Consider the following 24,114-nt stretch of genomic DNA (forward strand, 5'->3'; position numbering starts at 1 on the left):
TCAGTGTAAAAAGTAACATTGTAATATGCTTCCATTAATTGTAGCAAAGGCAATATACCAAAGCTGAATGTCTAATAAGAGGGGGATATAAGGGAGGGATATAGGATTCTTGGTGGTGGTGATCTTGTCTCACCCTTTCATTTTATTATTTTATTTTATTTTATTTTATTTTATTTTCCTTCTATCTTATTTTTTATTCTACATTTCCCCTCCTTTTCCTATTTCTTTGTGGAAGAAATGGAAGTATCCTCATAGAGATTGTGGTGGTGAATGTGTAACTATGTGATTACACTGGGAATCATTAATTGATTGCTTAGGATGGATTGTATGGTGTTTGAATAAAACTGTTTAAAAATAAACAGAGTGTTCCAAGTGCTGGAGAAAATTTGGACAGAGGTATGTACCTATGCCCTGTTGGTGAGGAAGTAGAATGGTGCAGCCTATCTAGAAGGCAGTGTGGGGATTCCACAGGAATCTAAGAATGTGGTTGACATACAGTCCTGAAACCCTGTTATTGGGTATATACTTGGAAGAATTGAGTCAGTAACCTGACTGTAAGTGACAAGCATAAACACTGGTGTTTATGATGGCAGTATTTACAACTTTCAACGTATGGATGTGCTCTGAGGGTACATCAACTGATAAAATGGTGAACTGTCATGTATACAGACATGGAGTATTGAGTGGCAGCAAGAATAAATGAAGTTGTGAGGCATGCAACTAGGTGAATGGACCCTGAGGACAGTATCTTGAGTGAAATAAACTGGAAATGAAAAGAAAAACATTATAATGCCTCACTAATATAGACTAACCATGATGTGCAAACTCTATGAATTGAATCAGAGCAAGGTTATCAGGGGAAGGCTTATTCTAATGGCTCCTAAACTGTAATTTCTTACAGAAGTCACATCTATTCCTGAGTTGTAATAGTTATTTCTCAGTTCTGAGATGCTAAGCTATTTGTGTATAACCGGTCAGTCCCTGTAACTTTGGGTATCTAAGTGACACCTGAGACTTAGAGCTAGAGTTTGGAAACTATGAATGTCAGCATTACCTCATACAGAAATTGTTTAAAAAGCTGAAAAAGAGAGCTCAGACTTCAATTAGAGATATGAATGGAATGGACTTGGTTGGGGCTAAGGGAAATCAGGCTAAAAGGTAAAGGATGATATTGACTGTGTTTTTAAACTTCACCTTTTATGTAAGACCAAAGGAAGAGATGTTTATTTGGGGCAAAATCTATATTTTCTCTAGCACACTAAAAAAATTACTTCAAGTCTGCATTTTGATAGTCTCCAATTTTTCCTCTGTTCCTTGAGGAATTTAGACAACATGGAGTCTCTTTCTTTTCCTAAGCATTTCAGACATGGGCATGCTTTATACATGTAAACCAGGACTGGAATTTTTAAATCCCCAAGACATGCACCTACATACACACAAAAATGCTAGGAAAAAAATTAAAAATGCAGATGGCCATGTCAAACATAATATCATGACATAGAAAAGGAAAAAGACTAAGAAACAGAAATAAGAGATAGAGAACATCCTATTCCTTTCAACAACCACCATTCAATTCTATCCAATGAGAACAACTTAAAAAAAATGTGTTACACATACAAATTATACTCTCACATAACCTGACTGTAAGGGACAAGCAAAAAAGTAACAAAAGTTTTCTTTTTCTCTCTTCTTTAGTTTTATGAGGTCTGCATTGTTACCAAACAAGTGATATGGTTTGTAGCCATATGAGCTTAACTTTTGGTGTCCTGGTTCTTTTGTGCCCATTTGAGTGGACTAGACCAATTTTTCTTAGCTACTGGTGCTATATACATGTTGTCAGAGGTAGAGTGAAACATTTTGCCACTGAGGAAAATGTAGCAAAATAGGAAAGATAAGAAGAAGGGAAGGAGGAAGAGGAATCAGAGATAGAGCTTAGAGTTAGGAGGTTTTTTGGTATTTGTTTTCACTCAAGGTGCCTTGAATTAAAAGTACTAAGACATACTGTATCAATCCTTATTTTACACACTAGTGTTAATAATAACAGTGGTTTCACATACATCACAGCATCTAGAGATATGACACATACCTAGACAATGAAGTGTTAATAGATCCACACTATAACTTGCTGAACATGTTTAACCTGCTGATCATTTGGAAGGTAGCACTAGTGCTTTTCAAAATTCCATTGTTTGTCCATCAGATAAGTCTTTGGCTGACTCCCCTTTTGTAAGAATACTGTATAACCTGGCATTTGACAGTGTTAAGGCTGTCAATCTACACTTCAGCATTTGGAGCACTAATGATTTATCATTTTTATATAGAGTTATAAATACCCGAATGATCTTACAGCAATATGAAAGCACTGTTCTTGTTATTAAAGTTGGATATCTTTTTTTTAAGTCCCTAATAATGATTATTCCCCAAAAAAATGAAAGAAAAATTCCACTACTACTCTATGCTACAACTAAACTTAGTGAAATGGCTCTAGCATATTTTAAAAGAGTTTGTGCAGGAGAAAAAGCGTATTAGGGAGTCATTGTGACAGTGCAAAATATATTTATGTACATCCTTCTTACAAAAACACCCTTATGTTAGCATTCTGTGAAACATGCTGGTTTTCAGGGAAAAAAAATTCGATAAGAGAGTGAAATAGCAGCTCTGAAAGATAGCTTTTTCTTTTCTTTTCTTGAGGGTGACCAAAAAAGAGTATTTTTTCCTTTTTTTATTTTTTTGACCTACTAGAGAAACGTCACTAATATGTACAGGTATAAAAGCAGCATAGAAAGATACAGGTTTCTCACATACTAGAAATAAAGAGACTAAATGTTGGCATATGGTTAATCTGCAATGCATCTTCACATTTGACCAACACATTTACAAAAAAAATACCTTTGAGAAACTTTATAGGACAGAAGTGTTTTAACACCAAGGGAACTATGAGTTTTTTTTATTAAAACTCCATACAGGGTAAGGTTGAAATTTTTTGGAAACAGGCTGGAGCTATAGCCACAATTTTTTTAAACTGCTTTTCAATTTAAAATGAATGAGCTGGAATAGATTCAATATCTTACTCTGTGGAACCTTGGAAAAATGAAGAAACATTTGAAGGGCTCTTTAGAGCAGCTGGCTGATGTCAAAGCTGCCAGGATGCTAATTAACTTCAGGCTGAGTCTCCTACTTCTGTGTTTGTTATATACATATATATATAGTTTTTTCATGGCCTAAGGGGGTTTTTGCTGCCAAAGGACTAAAGAAGGCACTGGGCACAGTCTGAGACATGAGCTTTTTTTTTTTTTTTTTTTTTTTTTTTTTAATCATCATTTTATTGAGATATATTCACATACCACGCAGTCATACAAAACAAATTGTACTTTCGATTGTTTACAGTACCATTACATAGTTATACATTCATCACCTAAATCAATCCCTGACACCTTCATTAGCACACACACAAAAATAACAAGAATAATAATTAGAGTGAAAAAGAGCAATTGAAGTAAAAAAGAACACTAGGTACCTTTGTCTGTTTGTTTGCTTCCCCTACTTTTCTACACATCGATCCATAAACTAGACAAAGTGGAGTTTGGTCCTTATGGCATTCCCAATCCCACTGTCACCCCTCATAAGCTACATTTTTATACAACTGTCTTCGAGATTCATGGGTTCTGGGTTGTAGTTTAATAGTTTCAGGTATCCACCACCAGCTACCCCAATTCTTTAGAACCTAAAAAAGGTTGTCTAAAGTGTGCGTAAGAGTGCCCACCAGAGTGATCTCTCGGCTCGTTTTGGAATCTCTCTGCCACTGAAGCTTATTTCATTTCCTTTCACATCCCCCTTTTGGTCAAGAAGATGTTCTCCATCCCACGATGCCGGGTCTACATTCCTCCCCGGGAGTCATATTCCACGTTGCCAGGGAGATTCACTTCCCTGGGTGTCTGATCCCACGTAGGGGGGAGGGCAGTGATTTCACTTTTCAAGTTGGCTTAGCCAGAGAGAGAGGGCCACATCTGAGCAACAAAGAGGCATTCAGGAGGAGACTCTTAGGCACAAATACAGGGAGGCCTAGCCTCTCCTTTGCAGCTTTTATTTGGGGTTTACTTACAGGATTGGAGCAGGAAGTCAGTCAATCTTCTCTGAATGGTAGCCAGTTCAGAGCTCAGTGTCAAAGTACTGCACACTTTGGGGGGAACTGGTCAAGACAGTTATAGGGGCTTGTGACAAAGACATTCCAATGGGTATGAGAGCATAAGCATGGGAACAGGGGTCTTGTGTGGCATATGGAAGGATTGATTGTAGTCAACAGGAAAGAGGGGAGGATCATAGGTTATCTTGTATATAACGCCAGTGATACTATCTCAGGGACTTTGGGAAGGAGGTTAAGCTATAGATTACATTTAGAGCTGGAAGCCTGGGTTTACAAGGAGGGTAGGTTAAACCTTAACTGACCTAGGTCATGCAAGCTGCTGTGCACAGTCTTAAAGGCATTTAGGAAAAGCCCTGGGCCTGCAGATCCCACATGTACATAGGAGACTGTATTATGTCATTTTTTTCTTGCTGCTGTATTCATACATCCCACAGCAAATCATCTTTCATATTTCATTCTGTTCACCTGGATAGTATTTCTTTTCAGAAATGGTGGGGAGGGGGGAACTCTGAACAGGGGAGCTGGGACGGGGGTGCCCTCCAGGACCCCAGTTCACCTTCTGGGGCACTGGCTGCCCCACACACATGGCGCCCGCCACCAGCACCACAGTGGTATTTATGAGTTTGCAGGCACCCAGGCCTCCTGCCTCCCACAGCCATTCCAACCTTAGAAGAGCTGGCTGCCTCAGGGTTACAGGATCCCCAGACAGCCAGGGCCCTGGATCCCACAGATCTGGATGTTCCTGGCACCTCATGCCAACCTGCCTGCCATCCCCAGGGTGGGTTTGGGAAGAGGGGACCTGAGGAGGCTTGCTACATCATGGCTGCCACCTCCAAGCTGGTGACCAGGTGAGCGCCAGGACAGGGGTCTGGAGCTTCAGTAACTGCAGCCAGTCATGCAGGCATTGTATGTCTACAGGAAGTCCTATAAAACCCTGCATTCCTGGACTCAGGTGAGCTTCCCTGGAGACAACCCATCACATGTGTCATCAAACATAGTTGCTGGAAGAATTAAGGACTTCCTGTGTGACTCCACTGGGAGAGGACTGTTGGAGGCTTGCACCTGATCTCCTCAGGACTTGATGGCATTCACCTTTTCTTTTTGCTGATTTTGCTTTGTCTCCTTTCACTGTGATAAATCATAACCACCCCCAATGGAGAGATATTGCTGCTTGGTGACAGTCATCGGCCCTCACTTTGGCCATTTGGGTGCCAGATACCAACCATGCCCATGAAGAAAAGACCAAGAAAGAAGAAGCATTCAGAAATGATTGCAGGGCTCCATCCCCCCACCCCACCCCCAGAAGCTTTGAAAAAACAGCAAGAATTGGCAGAAACATCTTTCCCCAAGCTCCAGAAAACAGATAAAGGACTGAAGTAACAAGATGAATGCTGAAGCAATAAAAAGGCTACCTAAAATTAGTAGGAACTTGTAGCACCCTGACTTGCCTCTCCCCTTCTGCATTCCCACTCAGCACAGAGCTGGCCTGCACTTCTGTGTGGATTCCTGGTCCTGGTTCCAGAGGGAGCAGTGTAGCCCTCAGGCATATACTAGGAGCAAGTGTGTCTGGCCCAGTTCGGTCTGGTGGTGGCCCAGGGGCTCACTGTTCCAGAACTTGCCCTGCATGTAGAAGGTGGCTCAGAGAACTGTTCTACAGAATGCTGTGGGAGAGCAGTCAAGCTGTGCTGCCTGGGGCAAGGGATTGCTGGCTTTAGGACAAACAGTGCAGTGCCCAGGACCAGAGGAAACTGTTTCCTAGAGAAGAAGGGACATCTGGAACCAGGTAAATGGGAGAATTCCTAGGGCCCTACACACATGTCCAGGAAAGGATGCATGTACAGAAAAGATCAAGGAGGCCCCTACACTGGCCTAGAGCTCTTCCCTAAACTCATTGTATGGATAAGCTCTGAAGGAGATACCTGCACAGGGCAATCTGCAAAGACTGGAAAAGGTGTTTTCTTTTTTGCCTTTTTGTATTGTTGTTGTTAGCTCCTACCAATCAAGGAAAGCTCTGTCATAACACAAGTTGTATACAAGTTTAAGGACATTAAAATATCAAAATGTCCAGGTTTCATCAAAAAGTTACAAACCATACAAAAAAAAAAAAAAAAAAAAAAAAAAAAAAAGGAACAGGAAGCAATGGCCCAGGCAAAGGAGAAGCTTAAAGCATTAGAAACCAAATTGAGAAGGACCAGACCTGGGACATATCAGACAAGGACTTTTAAAAAATGGTCTTAAATATGCTCAAAGAGCTAAAGGAAAACATGGACAAAGAACTAAAGGACATTAGGAAAATGACAGATGAATACAAACAGAATATCAGTAGAGAGATAGAAATTATAAAAAGGAAGCAAACAGAACTGAAGACCATGGGAATAGCAATTAAAATTCCCTAGAGGGGTTCCACAGCAAATTGGAGCTGGCAGAAGAAAGAATCAGTGAACTTGAAGATAAGACAATAGGAATCATTCAGTCTGAGGAGTTGAAAGACAAAAGAATGAAGAAAAGTAAACAGAGCCTGAGGAACCTGTGGGACACCATCAAGGGTACCAATACATGAATTGTGGGAACCCCAGAAGGAGAAGAAAGAGAGAAAGGGGCAGAGAGAATATTCAAAGAAATGATGACTGAAAACTTCCCAAATTTAACAAAAGACATGAATATACATATCCTAGATGCTCAGTGAACTTCAAACAGTATAAACTCAAATAGACTCACATCAACATGTTGTAATCAAACTGTCAAATGCCAAAGATAGGGAATTCTGAAAGCCACAAGAGACAAGCAACATGTCACATTAAAGAGAGCCTCACTAAGAATTAGGTGCCAATTTCTCTTCAGAAACCATGGAGACAAGAAGGCAGTGGGAGGACACATTTAAAGAGCTGAAAGCAAAAAATAAAAAATAAAAAAAAATACAAAACTGTGAAGAATTCTATACCTGGCAAAACTAGCTTTCAAAAATTAGGGAGAGATTGAGATGTTCCCAGATAAATAAAAGCTGAGGGAGTTCATCACCACTAGCTGGCCCTCCAAGAGATGATAAAGAGAGTTCTGTAGGTTGAGAGGATATGAAAATAGAGAATAGATCAAAGCCACATGAAAAAATAAAGATCTCTCATGAGGCTAATGACATGGGTAAATATAAATGTGGTACTGTTGTCTTTTTGGTTTGTGGCTCTACTTTTTATGTCCTACTGGATCTAAAAGGCAAATGCATAAAATGTAATGAAAAATCAGTGGGTTTGGACTTATAATGTAAAAACATGTAATTTGTGACAATAGCTACACAAAGGTGGGTTGTTGGAGGGCTACAGTTTGTGTATAGCATTGAAGTTAAGTTGGTATCTAAGTAAACAAGAGGTTATAGATTTGGGATGTTAAGTTTAAGTCCCATGATAACTACAAAGAAAATATTGGACAATATGCAAGCTCATAAGTAGAGAAATTAGAGTACGGGTTGCTGGAGTGGGGGCAGAGGGAATGGGGCATTAATGCACAATGGCTATAGGGTTTCTATTTGGGAAGATGGGAACATTTTAGTAATGGAAGGTGGCGAGGGTACTGCAATATTGTGAATTGTGATTAATCTCATTGAATAGTATGCCAGGGAATGGTTGAGATGGAAAAGTTTGTGTTGTGTATATGTTCACATAATTTTTAAAAAGAAAGAGCAACTAAAGAGACAATGACAATTAAATGCAATTAATTCCTGGATGGGAACTATCAAGGGAGAAGAAAAGAATCAAAGGGACATTGTTGGGGCATATGAAAAAATTGGAGTATATACTATAAGTTCATATCAGTGTTAAATGGCTTAAACTTGGTAACTGCACTTAAGGTGGTTACATAAGTGAATATCCTTGTTCTTAGGAAATGTACATGGCAGTATTAAGTGTTCAAGAAGCATGATGAATACAACCTACACTCAAATGTATAGATAAATAGACAGATAGATAGATAGATAGATAGATAGATAGATAGATAGATGATAGAATGATTCAACAAATGTGGCAAAATGTTAAAATTGGTGGATCTGGATATCTGCAGGGATAGAGATATATATTGGAGTTTCCTGTATAGGGTTCAATTTTGTAACTGTTGTGTAAGTTTGAAAGTATTTCAAAATAAAAAGCCCATATCCAGAAACAAACAAACAAACCACTGAACATCCATTTCTCCTTCCAATCAGTTGCACATATACACATTTTGTAGCAGGTCTTCAAAGTTCAGTTAGCAACCCAGGGACACCATTCATCTTCTCGTTAAAATGTCTGCTGTTGCATCCAATGTTCATGCCCTTGAGAGTTTTCCTCTTTTCTTCAATTAGTATATATAAAGAACATTGTCATTTTTAATATTAGCATTTTTGCTTTCAACAGAAATTAGCAATCTCTTGGTCTGCTGTTTGGTAAACCACTGGTCAATGAGGTCATCTAGTTTAAAATCCCAGCTACTGGAAATTAACAGGAGGAGGCCAAATCTATCATTTCATGTTAGAAGGTTCTGAGTTCATGTGTAGTGAGGGGTCGTCTCTACAGTGGAGAGAGTCCCTCAGGTGGTCACCCAGGAGTGGTAGCTGGTGTTATATGTCCATGTGGCTCCCAGCCCTGCTGTTGGGCATGAAAGAGGAGCTGATGGTGGGCATGTCCCCCTGCTGCTGGGCCTACAGGGTTTGTTCACAGATGTGGTGGTGCTTCTCCCAGTCTTTGTGCTGGCAATATGAGCCACAGTATCAGGCCGTGTGGCTGTCACTGCAGGTTTCACTTGCTTTATGGTCATAATTTCAGCAACTCTTAATGGAATCCTCCTGCTGATTGATGACAGCAGGCCCATTCTCCATAGCCTCCTGCTTGGCCTCCATGACTGTGTGCTCCAGCTTGGCTTGCTCTGTGGCAATCACTTCTTGAGTTTTCTGCTAGGCCTTGGGTACAGCCTTTTGCAGCTCCATCATCGCCTGGTGTTTCTCCTCACTGATGGCTTCCTCAGCTTTCTTCCAGACCTCCTCTGGCACATATCCAGAAGAAGGCTTGTGAAGGAAATTCTGGTGGGCATCTAAAGCAGCTAGGTCTGGGTTGATGGGATTCTGCTGCCAAGAGTGGCTGCTGCTACTGCTGCTGCCATTTTTTAAATCCTTGGAGTCACCATACCACCAGATCCAGTAATTCAGTTCCTCACAGTCCGCTATGCATATCACCATAGTACAGTGAGAGACGGCTTTTTTCTACCATGCCTCCATGCCTATTATGCAGTTTAACGGTCAAGATGTTTCCATTCTTCTGCCCTTTCTCCATTAGTCTGTAATCAGTCATTTCTTCTTGACATGTACCATGAAACCCCATAGATCTGTTTCTGTCCCTTGAGGTCCCTGTAGCTCAGTGTCAATAGGAGTCCCTGCAGTGGCCGGCAATGGCCACACCACTCAAACAGTAATGCTAAGTTGGAGGTGGGGTGGGGTGGGTTGGGGTGAGGCAGGCCACTGAGATGGTAGGATAAGCCCTTATTTGGATGCACTATTGGCTGACCTGGGCTAACAGTGCATGGTTGCTTGCTTGGATATTCTGAGTGCAAAGGCTCTCTGTCAAAGCCATTTTCATTGGTTCTGTCTGGAGTTCACCCCTTCCTGTTTTTTCATTCACATCAAGAAGCAGCTCCGAGAAGTCAACAGGTAAGGTGGTGCTGGCATCCAGAAGCAGCTTTCCCTGCTGGGCCAGTTCCTGGGCAGGGTTCTGTTCGGTCAGTCTTGCACAATGGAGGAGCTCAAGCTGCAGCAGGAGCAAGCTGTCCTTCAAAAAATGGGATGACAAAAGGTCACTGTTGAAAGTAGTAGCTTCTTGCAGTTTGGAATGAAATTTTTCAATAGTCAAAGTCGAGTTCACCAGTCCTAGTACCAGGGTGCAGACTCCCTCCTATGTCCTGTGAAGTGGCATTGCCAAACCGGGGCAGGGTGGTGAGAAATCGCTTCAGTTTACTGAGTTGCCTGGCGCCACAGTTTGGGGGCAGCTTTTGATCAGCCAGAGGAGGAAGAAGGCCCGTTGCTGAAACCACTAGGCGGCGAGGGAGCGCCGTTCAAGATTGCAGGCGAATGGCTCGTGCCATTAGTTAACGTTGTGGGCGCAAATGAACTGGTTCTTGGAGCTCCTTGCGTAGGAAGGGAAGGTGGCATCGTTGGAGGAGTCAGCCTAGATTGCGTCTTGTCATCCATGGGTGAGTCTAGCATTGTGGATACTGCACAGGGCCAGAGAGTCCCACCATCTGCCACAGGCTCCAAGATGCAAATAAAACCTCCGTCGCCTCCGGATCGAGGACGCTGCTTCCCTAGCCAGACCAGAGTGTCCGCGGCCACTCGCCCACGCGCGCTCGCCAGGGGGTCGGGGGCTCACGCTGGGGAGCGCCTCCGGCTGCCGGGTGCTGCGCGGAGAGAGCTTGGGTGCCAAAGAGCCCGGGATCAGAGCGTCAGCCAAACGCAGGCTCCACGCCAAGTCGAAGACTTGAGAGCTCCGCTCCCTTCCTCCCTTATCCCTCTCTCCGCTTTTCTGTGTTGCTGTTGTAGCAGACAAATATGATGTGGGGCGCTGGGAACTGCCACTGTCACAGGCGGCGTCTGTGTCTGCTTCACCTGCGCTCGCTCGTTCTGGAGGAAGGCGACGCGTTTACCTGCGGGGCATCCCGGTGACAGCACCCCCGGGCGCCCCGGCCGCTAGGGTGTAGTCAAGATTTTTTTTTAAAAAAAGTTTATATGGAAAGAAAAATGAACTACAATACCAAAACTATTTTTAAAAATAAGAATAAACTGAGGGAATCTAATCTCCTTGACTCCAACACTTTCTGTATAGCTAATAAAGACTGGTTGGTATTGGTGCAGGATACACACATTAATCAATGGAACAAAACGGTGCACTCAGAAATACATCCACGTAAGTATGTGCAAATGATTTTTTTCACAAATGGGCAGAAAATTTTCAATTTTCAATAAATGTTGATGGAGCAACTGGAAAAAAATGAACTTATGCAAAAGTTATCTCAAAATGGATCATGAACTTAAATGTAAAACATAAAATTATAAAAAAAATTTTTAAAATCCTAGGAGTAAATGTTTAGGATCTCATGTTAGGCAGGGTTTTTAGACTTGACACTGAAAGTGTCATCCATAAAAGAACAACTGGTAAGTTGGACTTCAACAAAATTAAAGAATTCGCTCTGCAAAAGGCCCTGATAAAAGGATAAAAACATAAGGTACAGACTGGGAAAACATATCTGACCAAGGACTTTACCTAGGGAAGAACCCCCTGTATGATACATATAACATCTCCTACCCGACCAAGGATATACCTTGTCCCTTACCCCATCTCAAGCATTCCTCCCCTTAACTCTCTTCAAGTCCACCAAACTTTGAGACACAACACCCTCAAACTCAACAGTAAGGAAAACAATCCAATCATAAAACAGATAAAGCTACAAACACTATTTCACTGCAGAGGCTATATAGATATAGCAGACAAATTAGTGAATGTTAGACATCAGGGAAAGGCAATTAAAGTCACTGGCATATTCTACATACAAATCAGAATAGCTAAAACAAAAAATTGTGATAGCACCAAATGCTGGTAAGTCTGCAGAGAAACTGGATCACTTTCATTTTACTGGTGGCAATGGAAAATGATATAGTCATTCTGGAAATCAGTTTAGCAGTTTTTTAAAAAAACTATATGTGACTACCATATGACCTAGCACTTGCACTCCTGGGTATTTATCCCAGAGTGGTAAAATGTTGGGTTTCATAAAGTATAATATAGGTTACCAGAGGCAAGAGAAGGGGCCAAGGAGGAATGGAGAGTTAATGCATAAAAGGGTACAGGGTTTCTATTTGGGGTGATGGTAAAGTTCTGGAAATGGATGGTGGTGAGCATAACACAACATTGTGAATGTTATTAATCCCACTGAACGGTATGCTTCAGAGTGGTTGAGATGCATACGTTCATGTTGTATATATATTTCCACAATTAAAAATTAAGAAAGATTAAAAAGACAATAAAAAACTAAATGCAATACATGATACTGACTAGATCAAATAAGGGAGGAGAAAATGCCCTGAAGGATATTATTAGAACACGTGTAAAAATTGGTATGTGGAATGAAAACTTTATATCAATGTTGAATTTCTTGAACTTGATATTGTACTTAAGGTGGCTATATATGTGAATGCCCTTGTTTGTAGGAAATGTTTATGGAATTAAGTGTTCAAGGAACATAATGTATATAATCTACTCTCAAAAGTTTACAAAATAGACTGATAGATGGATAGATAGAATGATATGGCCAATGTGGTAAAATATTAAAATTTAGTGGATCTGGGGACCTGGGTGGGGGATATATTGAAATTCTGTGAATTTTGTATAATTTTTGCAACTGTCTACAAGTTATACAATATTTCAAAATAAAATGTTATATATAAAAACTTACACTTACACAAAACCTCTATGCACATATCTATACATTTTTTAAGATAGTAGATAAAGTTAACATGTTAAGTTGGTGACATAGGGAGATGTGGAATTTAGTTAGTCCTCTAGAGCAACTAGTAAATAGCCAGGAACAACTAGCAAATAGTCTGGAACAACTGTTTGAGGAACATTTGTGACCAGACACGCATCACATTGTACAATAGATTGGAATGGGTGGAGTGGCTGGGATCACAACATAGAACTATTAATAAGGCTCAAACTGCAGAGCTGGCTCCTCTCCCCCAATGGCATGGCAGGCTGAGTTAGAACACTTCCATGTGGGAAAAATAAGCAGTCTCTACTAGAATCAAAGGAAGGTGGCTAAACCAAGCTCCAACTGCACTTTTAATTAACAAATTTGGACTACTGAATACAAGCTGTGAGCACAGATAAACCCAGAGCAAGAAGGAAAGGAACCCTGAGGTCTCTTACAGCAGAGAGAAGGCAGGGCTGACAGAAAGAAAAATAATAAATAAATAAAAACAGAGGCTTTTGGAGTGGGCTGAGCTCAGAATACTGGAAAAAGGCTGTGTCCCAAGAAAAGGGGCACATAGAATTGGGAACCAACTATAGCTCTTGACTGGTGAAACTGGGGGCCTAGGGACTATCTCTGAAAAGGGGAACTTCTTTCTTTTCTCTCTTTTTTTTCTCATTCTAAGTATAGCTCATTAGAGAAAGTCTCAGGCATTTTCAATTGTCAGCACTGACCAGGTTAGGGTGTAGTTAAAATAGAGAAACCAAGGAAGAAGTTCAAGTGAAGGGAATAACACCCTAAAGGGCTTATCTTCTTCACTAAGAAGAGGGGGGCAGGGACCAGCTCAAGTGGTTGCCCTCCCTCAGAGAATTCAGACCCCAGGGCCTGGGGAAAACTAAAAGCTTAAGCTTGGATTTTGACTCATCCTTGGTCCCTGGCAGGGACAGAGTTTGCTGAGAATTAAAGGCACCACATCTCTTTACAATGGTGGGGAACTGCAGGCTGCTGGGCAGGATAGGAAAAGCACAGACTCTAGAGGCCTTCCAGGAAAATGTGACAATCTCCTGGGTCTCATCCTGAGGGAAACTTGATAATAATACACCCTCCTCCTGAGACCTGGGCCCACCAGGTCTTCTGGGAAAATCTGATTGGGGTAATCAAGGAAACAAGATGCCTAGACAACAAAATATTATGAATTACACTAGGAAAAACAAAGGTATGGCCCAGTCAAAGGAACAAACTTATACTTCAAATGAGATACAAGAGTTGAAACAATTAATTAAAGATGTTGAAACAAATATGCTAAATTAATTCAAAAATCAAATTAACAAGTTGAGGGAAGATATGGCAAAAGAGATAAAGGATATAAAGAAGACATTGGGCAACATAAGGAAGAACTTGAAAGTGAAAAAACAATTGGCATAACTTAAGGGAATGAAAGTTATACTAGAAGAGATGAAAAACACAACAGAGACATAATAGCAGATTTGAAAAGGCAGAAGAAAGGATTCATGAACTAGAGGATAGATCATCTGAAATCCTACACACAAAAGAACAGATAGGGAAAAGAATGGAAAAATTATGAACAGGTTTCAGGAATTAATGGCAACATGGAGCTCATGACTATAGATGTCATGGGTGTCCATGAAGGAGAAGAGAAGGGAAAAGAGGCAGAAAAAATAATGGAATAAATAATGAAAATTTCCCATCTGTTATGAAAGACATAAAATTACAAATCCAAGAAGCACAGCATAGCCCAAACAGAATAAATCAAAATACACCTACTCCAGGACACTTAATATTCTTATTATCAAATTTCAAAGACAAAGAGAATTCTGAAAGCAGCAAGAGAAAAGTGATCCGTCACATACAAGGGAAGCTCGATAATACTGTATGCAGATTTCTCAGTAGAAACCACGGAGGCAAGAAGGCAGCAATGTGATATATTCAAGATACTGAAAGAGAAAAACTGCTAACCAAGAATTCTATATCTGGCAAAAATGTGCTTCAAAACTGAGGGAGAGTTAAAATATTTTCAGACATGGAGAGATTTTGTGAACAAGAGGGCTGTGCTACAAGAAATACTAAAGGGAGCACTACAGGCAGATAGGAAAAGACAGGAGAGAGAGGTTTGGAGAAGAGTGTGGAAATGAAGAATATCAGTAACGGTAACAAGAGAGAGAAGAAGAGAAAAATAAAACAAAATATGACATATAAGATCCAAAAGACAAAACAGTAGACAGTAGACATTACATTGAGTGAAATTAGCCAGAAACAAAAGGATGGGTACTATATGGTCTCACTAATATGAACTAACACTGATGAATGAACTTTGAGAGTTAAAGTTTAGGACACAGACTGTCAGGAGACAGAAAGAGGTTAGAGATTGGGCATGTGATGCTGAAAGAGTACAGAAGGTTCAACAAGATTGACTGTAAAGATCCAGAAATGAATAGCACAATAATTTGTGATGGTAGCACAATTTTGTAAGCACTCTGAACAAAGATTAGTGTGAGTACGGTTGAAAGAGAAAGGCTAGGGGCATGTATGACACCAGAGGGAAAGATAGAGGATAAAAACTGGGATTGGATAACTTAGCAAAACGTAAAGTAGTCAATAATGATAATAAAATGTACAAACGTATAAGAATGTTTTTACATGGAGGACAAATGAATGTCAACATTGCAAGGTGTTAAAAAATTGGATGGTGTGTGGGGAAAAAATATAACTAATGCAAATTAGAGTCTGATAGTTAACAGTAATATTATAAGATGCTTCCATTGATTGTAACAAAGGCAATGTACCAAAGCTAAATATCGATAAGAGGCAGATATAAGGGAGCACTACGGGATTCTTGGTGTTGTTTTTGTCTGACCTTTTCATTTTATTTTATTTTATTTTATTTTACTTCTATCTTTTGTTTTTTATTTTTCATTTGTTTCTCTCCTTTCTTTGTGAAATAAATGGAAATATCCTCATATAGATTATGGTTGTGAATGCATAACTATGCTATTTTACCAGGAATCAATGATTGTTTACTTAGGATGGATTGTATGGTGTGTGAATAAAACTTTTTAAAAAATAAACAGAGGGATACAAGTGCTGGAGAAAATGTGGAGAGAGGCATGTACCTATTCCCTGTTGGTGGGAAAGTAGAAAGGTGCTGCCCATATGGAGGGCAGTGTGGTGGTTCCACAAGAAGCTAAGAATGGGGTTGCCATATGGTCCTGCAACCCTGTTATTGGGTATGGTTCTAGTTTGCTAATTCTGCCTTTAAGCAAAATACCAGAAATGGATTGGCTTTTATAAAGGGGGTTTATTTGGTTACAAAGTTACAGTCTTAAGGCCATAAAATGTCCAAGGTACTGTATGGTCTCAGTCAGGTACCTTCACTGGAGGATGGTCAATGGTGTCCGGAAAACTTCTGTTAGCTGGGAAGGCACGTGGCTGGCATCTGTTCCACAGTTCTGGTTTCAAAGTGGCTTTCTCCCAGGTGAGTTCTTCAAGGTGTCCCTCCTGGCTGTAGCAAGCTCGCTCCTTCTGTCTGAGCTTACATAGTACTCCAGTGAACTAATCAAGGCCCATGCTGAATGGGCAGGGCCACACCTCCATGGAAATTATCCATTGAAAGATCTTGCGCACAGTTGAGTGATCACATCTCCAAGGAAACATCTAATCAAAAGTCTCCAACTCAATCAACACCAATAGTTTCCTGCCTACACAAGACTGCATCAAAGATAATGGTGTTTTAGGGGACAGAGTACATTCAAACTGGCACAGTTTTGGAAGAACTGAGAGCAGGGACATGAATGGACAGTGCCATGCTGGTATTTATGGCAGCATTATTCACAATTTGCAAAGGATGTAAGTGGCCTAAGGGTACATCGACTGATAAACAAAATGGTGAACTGTGGTATAAACATACAATGGAATACTGAGCAGTGGCAAGAAGGAATGAAGTTGTGAGGTATGTAACTAGGTGAATGGACATTGAAGACAGTATGCTGAGTGAAATAACTGAAAACAAAAAGACAAACATTATAATGTTTCACTAATATGGACTAAGTATAAAGTGCAAACTCTGAAAATTGAATCTGAGAGCATAGGTTATCAGGGGAAGGCTTACTGTAAAGTTTCTAGATTGTAAGCTCTTAAAGCAGTTACATCTGTTCTTGAGTTTTAATGGCTATTTCTAAATTCTGAGATGCTGAGCTGTTTATGTATAACCTGGTCAGTCCCTGGAACTTTGGGTATCTGAATAACACCTGAGACTCAGAACCAGAGTTCGACAGCTATACACATAGAATAACTGTTAAAGAAGCTGAAAAAGAGATTAGAATTCAATTAGAGATATGAAGGAAATAGACTTAGTTAGGACTAAGGTAAATCAGACTAAAGGGTAAAGGATGATACTGATTGTGTTTTAAAACTTCAACTTCTATGTGAGACCAAAGAAGAGATGTTTATTTGGTGCAAAATCTATATTTTCTGTAACATACTGCATAATTTAACTTGTATGGTCAGTTTATTCAAACACCATAATTATACAGAACCTCAAATAGGGAGTGAGATCTGGTTGGTGTATACAGGTTAGTGAGAAGCCCTGATACATCCCAGAGTAATTTGGGCAGAGAATAAAAAGGTATTTGCAAAGCCTCTTGAGGGACTGGTGAAAAATGTGGTAATATTTGATATTTTCACAAGCATAGGGGACCACTAGTTTAGTAGGCTGAGCCCTCAATCTTGAGGCTTGCCCTTCTGAAGCTTGTTACTGCAAAGGAGAAGCTAAACCTACTTAGAATTATCCCTAAGAGTCACCACAAGAGAACCTTTTTTGTTGCTTAGATATGGCCTCTCTCTCTAAGCCAACTCTGCAGAAAAGCTCACTCTCCTCCCCTCCATGTGAGACATGACTCCAGGGATGTAAATCTCCCTAGCAACATGGGTCATGACTCTGGGGGATGAGCCTGGACCTGGTATCCTGGGACAGAGAAAGACTTCTTGACCAAAAAGGGGAAGAGAAATGAAACAATGTAAAGTTTTAGTGGCTGAGAGATTTCAAATCGAGTCAAGAGGTTTCTGGAGATTATTCTTCTGCATTATGTAGATATCCCTTTTTAGTTTTTAGTGTATTAGAATAGCTAGAAGAAAATACCTGAAACTGTTGAACTGCAATGCAGTAGCCTTGATTCTTGAAGATGATTGTATAAGTAAATAACTTATATAGCATGACTGAAGTGGGCTCCCTCCCCTTAATCTGTAACAAGAGAGTCCCCTTCCCCTTCAACCGGTAATGACTGCAAAGTAAACATTAAAGCCCTGAGAGGAAGGGAGTGAAACTGTGCTGTTTTAGGAAGTGAAACTGTGCCGTTTTAGGGAGTGAGACTTGCGGATGTATGCATTAGCCAAGCATAACCATTCCAATAATTAACCGTTGCACCAGCCTTGATAAAATTTCTCAAGGTTGCTAAAGATCTTAAGCACCCATTAATTAGCCGTCAACTCTGCTTTTGTCAAAGGAGCTTGCTTGCATTTTCAGGATGTGATTTCTGCCTATATAAGTCTCAAGCACTCTCCAGGCGGCTGCTGCTCACTGAACTCCCTGCGCGAAGTGACAGGCAGCAGCTGCCAGCTAGCTGACTAATAAAGGCTCTTTTAAATTCCATTTGGCTGTCTTGTACCTTAACTCGCGGGCACCGTAACATTTGGAGGCCCCAGCGAGAATTTCTCCTCGGTGTATTCCGAGGCTTATCGGTCTAGACAAGGTCCGACTACCGGTCTTTCCCCAGGGGGGCGTGCATGAGAGACGTTCCTCAGCCCCGGCGGAGAACCGAGTGGTCGGGCCTCGAGATTCGAAAATCTGCCTCTGGAGCCATCTGGACATGGGCCCACAATGGTAAGAGATCTCTAATCTGGTCTGGTGGGGTACCGCTTTAGGGTCTTTAGGAGGGCTGGACGCAGTCATAACTCTGAGACCCGGCCTCAGACCATGACGGTGGCTGGTGACCTCAGGTTTTAGGTTCTGGTACAGGTTTGGAATTGGTCTCCTAGCGCAGACCTAGTCTCTGTTTTGTGTTTTGTTGTTAGTGTCTTTGTTCTGTTCTGTTTCTGTTTTGTCAACCCCGCAATGGGTCAGTCTCTGTCTGCTTCCACTTGTTCTCCATTGCAGTGTTTCTTAAAAAATTTTCAGGATTTCCGCCGACGAGCTGCTGGGTCGGGTGCCATGGTCAACCCAAAAACTCTTAAGGCCCTTTGTGAGTGCGAATGGCCAACTTTTCCAGACTCTAATTGGCCCCCCCGAGGGCACCCTAAATTTGTCGATTGCTTTTCAGGTTCAAAGAGTAATTTATAGAAGACCAGGACATCTGGATCAGATTCCCTATATTGAAACCTGGATCGATGTCCTTGCTGACCACCCCAAATGGCTTAAAAACTGCTCACCACCTAAATTGTCTAAAGTGTGAAATGTGCTTGTTCTAAAGGGGCCACCCAAAAGGCCCCCAGTCCTCGACTCCCCACAGGAAAGTCCCCCCTTGTCACGGCCCCCACCATATTCTGTAGGGCCCTCCTCCTCCAGCCCGGAGCTCTCTGCCTCTGGCTTGGGGCCCTCTGCCTCCGGCACAGGACCCTCTGCTTCCAGTTCGGGCCCCCCTACCCTAAGTACAGAAAGACCCCTCGTTCCCACTCTGGATTCTACCACGCCCCTGACAACTCTCTCCAGCCCCCCCCCACACCCGTTCCGAGAGTTCATATGGACCGCAGGGTCAGGTCTTTGTCCCCGCTCAATTACCCCTGAGACAAGTCATTCAAGGCCCACCTGAAAACCCAAAACCCTTTATGGTCTATGTTCCTTTTTCCACCAGTGACCTGTACAATTGGAAAAATCAAAACCCCTCTTTCTCTCAAAACCCACAAGGACTAATCTCTTTGTTAGAATCCATTTTCTTTACCCATCAGCCCACATGGGATGACTGTCAACAACTTCTGCAGACCCTTTTTACATCAGAGGAGAGAGAAAGAATCCGTGCCCAGGGACAAAAATTAGTCATGGGGCCAGACGGTCTGCCAACCATGGAAGTAGACCGCCTCGAGGCTGCTTTTCCCTTCACCCGACCCCGGTGGGACCCTAACACTGACCAAGGTAAGGGAGCTCTCGAACGGTACCGCCAGACTCTAATGGGGGCTCTCCAAGCAGCAGCGTGGAGGCCTACAAATATGTCCAAGGTAACTGAGGTGACTCAGGGGGCCACTGAGTCCCCCACCGCTTTTCTAGAGCACCTCCAGGAGGTTATATAGATCCTATAGATTCGGAGGCGCCAGAAAACAGGCGAGCAATTAATATTGCCTTCGTCGCCCAGTCGGCCCCAGATATAAGAAAAAAGTTACAAAAATTAGAAGGCTTTGAGGGAAAAGTACTGAGCAAGTTGGTGGAGGTTGCTCAACGAGTTTTCAATAATAGAGAAAGTTCCGAAGACTTAAACAAAAAAATGGCGAAGGTTTTACTTGCTATGAGTGAAGACCAAACGCGGAATAAAAACCGAGGAGGGGGTCAGAATTTCTGAGGAAAGTCTGGGGGAGGAAATAGGCTGTCCGGTGGGAGAGGAGGGTGAAAGGGGCCCTCTCTAGGCCAAAACCAGTGTGCTTTCTGTAAGGAACAGGGGCATTGGAAGAACGAGTGCCCAAAGAAATCCTACCCAGGGCCGCCAAAGGTTCTCCTTGAGAAGGAAGATTGACGAGGCCCGGGCTCCACCCTTGGCCCCCAGGAGCCCAGGGTCACTCTTACAGTAGGGGGCCGAAATGTTGACTTTTTAGTGGACAGTGGGGAGACTTTCTCTGTACTCCAAGAGGCAGAAGGCCCTTTATTGCAAAAACGGACCCCGATCCAAGGGGCCACTGGAGGAATCAAGTCCTATCCATGGACATAGGCCCAAATAAGTAACTTAGGGGAGAAAACTATTACTCACTCTTTCTTAGTTATGCCTGAATGCCCCTACCCTCTAGTTGGCCGCGACTTGCTCCACAAACTGCGAGCAACCATCTCCTTCCGAGACGAAGGGCCAGAAGTAAACTTCCCAAAGCAACCAAGTTCCATCTTAATTACCTGCCCTCTGTCCGAAGAGTACCTCCTCCTAGCCGGGGAGGATACTAATAAACAAAATGCTGAACTCTTAGTGAAGTGGCAGAAAGAAATACCGGAGGTGTGGGCGGAGACGAACCCCCCGGGGCTGGCTGGCCACCAACCCCCCATTGTTGTTCAGCTCCTAAGCAGTGCCACACCTGTCCGCGTCCAGCAGTACCCAATGAGCTACCGAGCTAAGAAAGGAATAGCTGTCCATATTAGAAGACTAAGGGAAGTGGGGATTCTTGTGCCCTGCAAGTCCCCTTGGAACACCCCGCTCCTACCCATCCAGAAACCAGGGACTGAGGACTTCAGGCCAGTACAAGACCTACAAGAGGTCAACAAAAGAATCGAAACCATCCATCCAACGGTCCCTAACCCATATACCCTGCTCAGCCTACTCCCCCCCCGATCGAAAAGTGTATACCGTACTAGACCTAAAAGATGCTTTCTTCTCACTACCCCTGCCCCCGTCAGCCAGCCCCTCTTCGCCTTTGAGTGGACGAACCCCGAAGTAGGGGATTCAGGACAATTAACTTGGACTAGACTGCCCCAGGGTTTTAAAAACTCCCCCACTCTTTTTAACGAGGCCCTAAGCCGGGGCCTACTGGAATTCTGAGAAAAACACCCCGAAGTTACTGTCCTCCAATATGTGGATGACATCCTCCTTGCAGCAGAATCTCCTGAAAAGTGCCAGAAAGCAACAGAGGGGTTATTGAAAACCCTCGGGCTATTAGGATACCGGGTGTCAGCAAAGAAGGCACAGCTTTGCATTTCACAAGCCTCTTATCTTGGGTATAATATAACTGAAGGAAAGAGAACATTGTCTGATAAATGTATTCAAGCCATTCTCCAAATTCCAGCACCCCGGACAAAGCGACAAGTCCGGGAGTTTCTAGGAGCGGTTGGGTATTGCCGGCTATGGATCCTTGGGTTTGCCGAAATAGCCCGCCCTCTTTATGCCAGTACCGGGGGGAAGGGAGCAGAACTAACTTGGACTGACAAGGAGGAAGAGGCTTTCCAGACCTTAAAAAAGGCACTTACCCAAGCCCCAGCTTTAGCACTCCCAGATCTCAGAAAACCATTTCAGCTCCATGTAGCTGAGGGGCAAGGGATAGCAAAGGGAGTGCTAACACAGCGCTTAGGGCCATGGAAATGGGTAGTGGCTTATCTTTCAAAGCGCCTCGATCCGGTTGCGGCAGGCTGGCCTAACTGCCTCCGGGCCATTGCGGCCACCGCCTTATTAGTTAAAGAAGCCTCTAAACTCACCTTTGGGCAAGAACTGCAAATCATCGCCCCCCACACGGTCAAAACCCTTCTCAAAAGCCCCCCGGACAGATGGCTCTCTAATGCAAGAATTACTCAATACCAAGTTCTTCTCCTTGATCCATCCAGAATAAAGTTTCTCCAAACCTCAGCTTTAAACCCAGCTACTTTGCTGCCAGAGAATAATCCCAGCCAACCCATTCATAATTGTGTCGAAACCTTAGCTGCAACCACCAATCTGCATGAAGACCTAACTGACCTGCCACTTCAAAACCCAGACGAAACTCTCTATACTGACGGGAGCAGTTTCATTCAAGATGGGACTAGGGTCGCTGGAGCGGCAGTAGTAACGGCCTCTAAGGTAATATGGGCTCAAGCCCTAAGCCATGGGATGTCTGCGCAAAAAGCTGAGCTAATAGCCCTCACCCAAGCTCTTCGATGGGCCAAGGAAAAGGCGGTGAACATCTACACAGACAGCCGATACGCGTTCGCCACCGCACATGTGCATGGGGCCATCTATCAGGAACGCGGCCTCCTAACCAGTGGGGGAAAGGACATTAAAAATGCCTCAGAAATACTAGAGCTTTTAACAGCCCTTTGGCTTCCCACAGTAGTAGCCATAATCCACTGCAAAGGACATCAAACTTCAAACACACCCGAAGCAAAGGGAAATGCTTTCACCGACCAGACGGCCAAAGAAGCGGCCCTAAAACCAGTGGGGCCCCTCCAAGTCTTGCCCCTCTTACCACCTCGGGTACTAAAAGCTGTTCCAACTTACTCAGACTCTGACATTCGTCTAGGTCAAGGACTCCAAGCTAGAGAAAATCCAAAGGGGTGGAAAGTCCTCCCCGACTCTAGAATTCTCCTACCAGAGGCACTGGGAAGAGAATTAATTTCAAAAATGCATCAGAGTACACACCTGGGAGGGACAAAATTAGCTGAATTGCTAAAAACTGACTTCTACTTACCTAAGCTTTTTCAGGTTGCAAAAGAGGTAAGCAGAAGATGTCACGTCTGCGCCCAAGTTAACCCAAGCCATGTAAGTACCCATGCTACCCCCAGTCACCACCTAAGAGGTCAGCTCCCAGGAGAGCAATGGGAAATAGACTTTACGGAACTGCCTCCTGGACCAGGGGGATATAAGTACTTACTTGTGTTGGTGGACACCTTCTCAGGATGGGTTGAGGCCTACCCAACTCGGTCAGAGTCAGCTCAGGTAGTAGCTAAGAAATTATTGGCTGAAATTTTCCCTCGGTTTGGCCTACCAGTAGCAATGGGGTCTGACAATGGTCCGGCTTTTATAGCCCAAGTTACCCAAAACTTGGTAAAAGCATTAGGAATCAAATGCAAGCTACACTGCATCTACAGACCGCAAAGCTCAGGACAGGTAGAAAGAATGAATCGGACACTTAAGGAAACCCTCACCAAACTTAAATTAGAGACTGGCGGAAACTGGGTGAGCCTTCCTCCGTTTGCCTTAGTTAAAGCTAGGTGTACTCCTTATGTAAAAGGTATTACTCCATATGAAGCCATGTTCGGCAGGCCACCCCTTCTCCTCCCCAAGTTAGGGGAGGAGCAGCTTGCCTCCCTGTCTAACTCTGAACTTCTGAAGTCCTTACAGGCTTTACACTACAGCTCCAAAAACATCCATCACATTGTCAGCGCCCACCATCCGAAACCTGACACCGCGGAAGAAGAAACCCCTACTGCTGAACCTGGTGATTTAGTGTGGGTCAGAAAAAGGAATCCCTCCTCCCTCGAGGCACGCTGGGCTGGGCCTTATCAGGTGATTCTAAGTACACCGACTGCTGTGAAAGTCACAGGTAAAAGATTTTGGATACATCGCTCACAAATTAAAAAGGCAGACTCCGACCAGAACGCAGAATGGTCCATACAAAAAACATCAGATCCCCTAAAACTTCGGCTGCAGGGATGTACGCCATTATGCTGACTCTAGTAACAATGCTAGCCACCGAGAACCCCCATCAAGCCACTAATTATAAGTGGCAGTTAACTCGCACCATTGATGGAACAGTGGTCAGCCAGATTAGCACCCCTGGCAGCCCTAAATTTGTTTTTGACCTACTCTGGAATCTACCAGAAGCTG

At 42.9% G+C, this 24,114-nt stretch overlaps 1 pseudogene; it reads right to left on the minus strand.

Moving 5' to 3' along the window:
* Positions 1–9,448: 9,448 nt before the first annotated feature.
* LOC119505235 lies at positions 9,449–10,364 on the minus strand (annotated as a pseudogene).
* Between the last annotated feature and the right edge of the window lie 13,750 nt (positions 10,365–24,114).

The sequence above is a fragment of the Choloepus didactylus genome, chromosome 10 (assembly GCF_015220235.1).
Source record: "Choloepus didactylus isolate mChoDid1 chromosome 10, mChoDid1.pri, whole genome shotgun sequence".
In the NCBI taxonomy this organism is placed as follows: domain Eukaryota; kingdom Metazoa; phylum Chordata; class Mammalia; order Pilosa; family Megalonychidae; genus Choloepus; species Choloepus didactylus.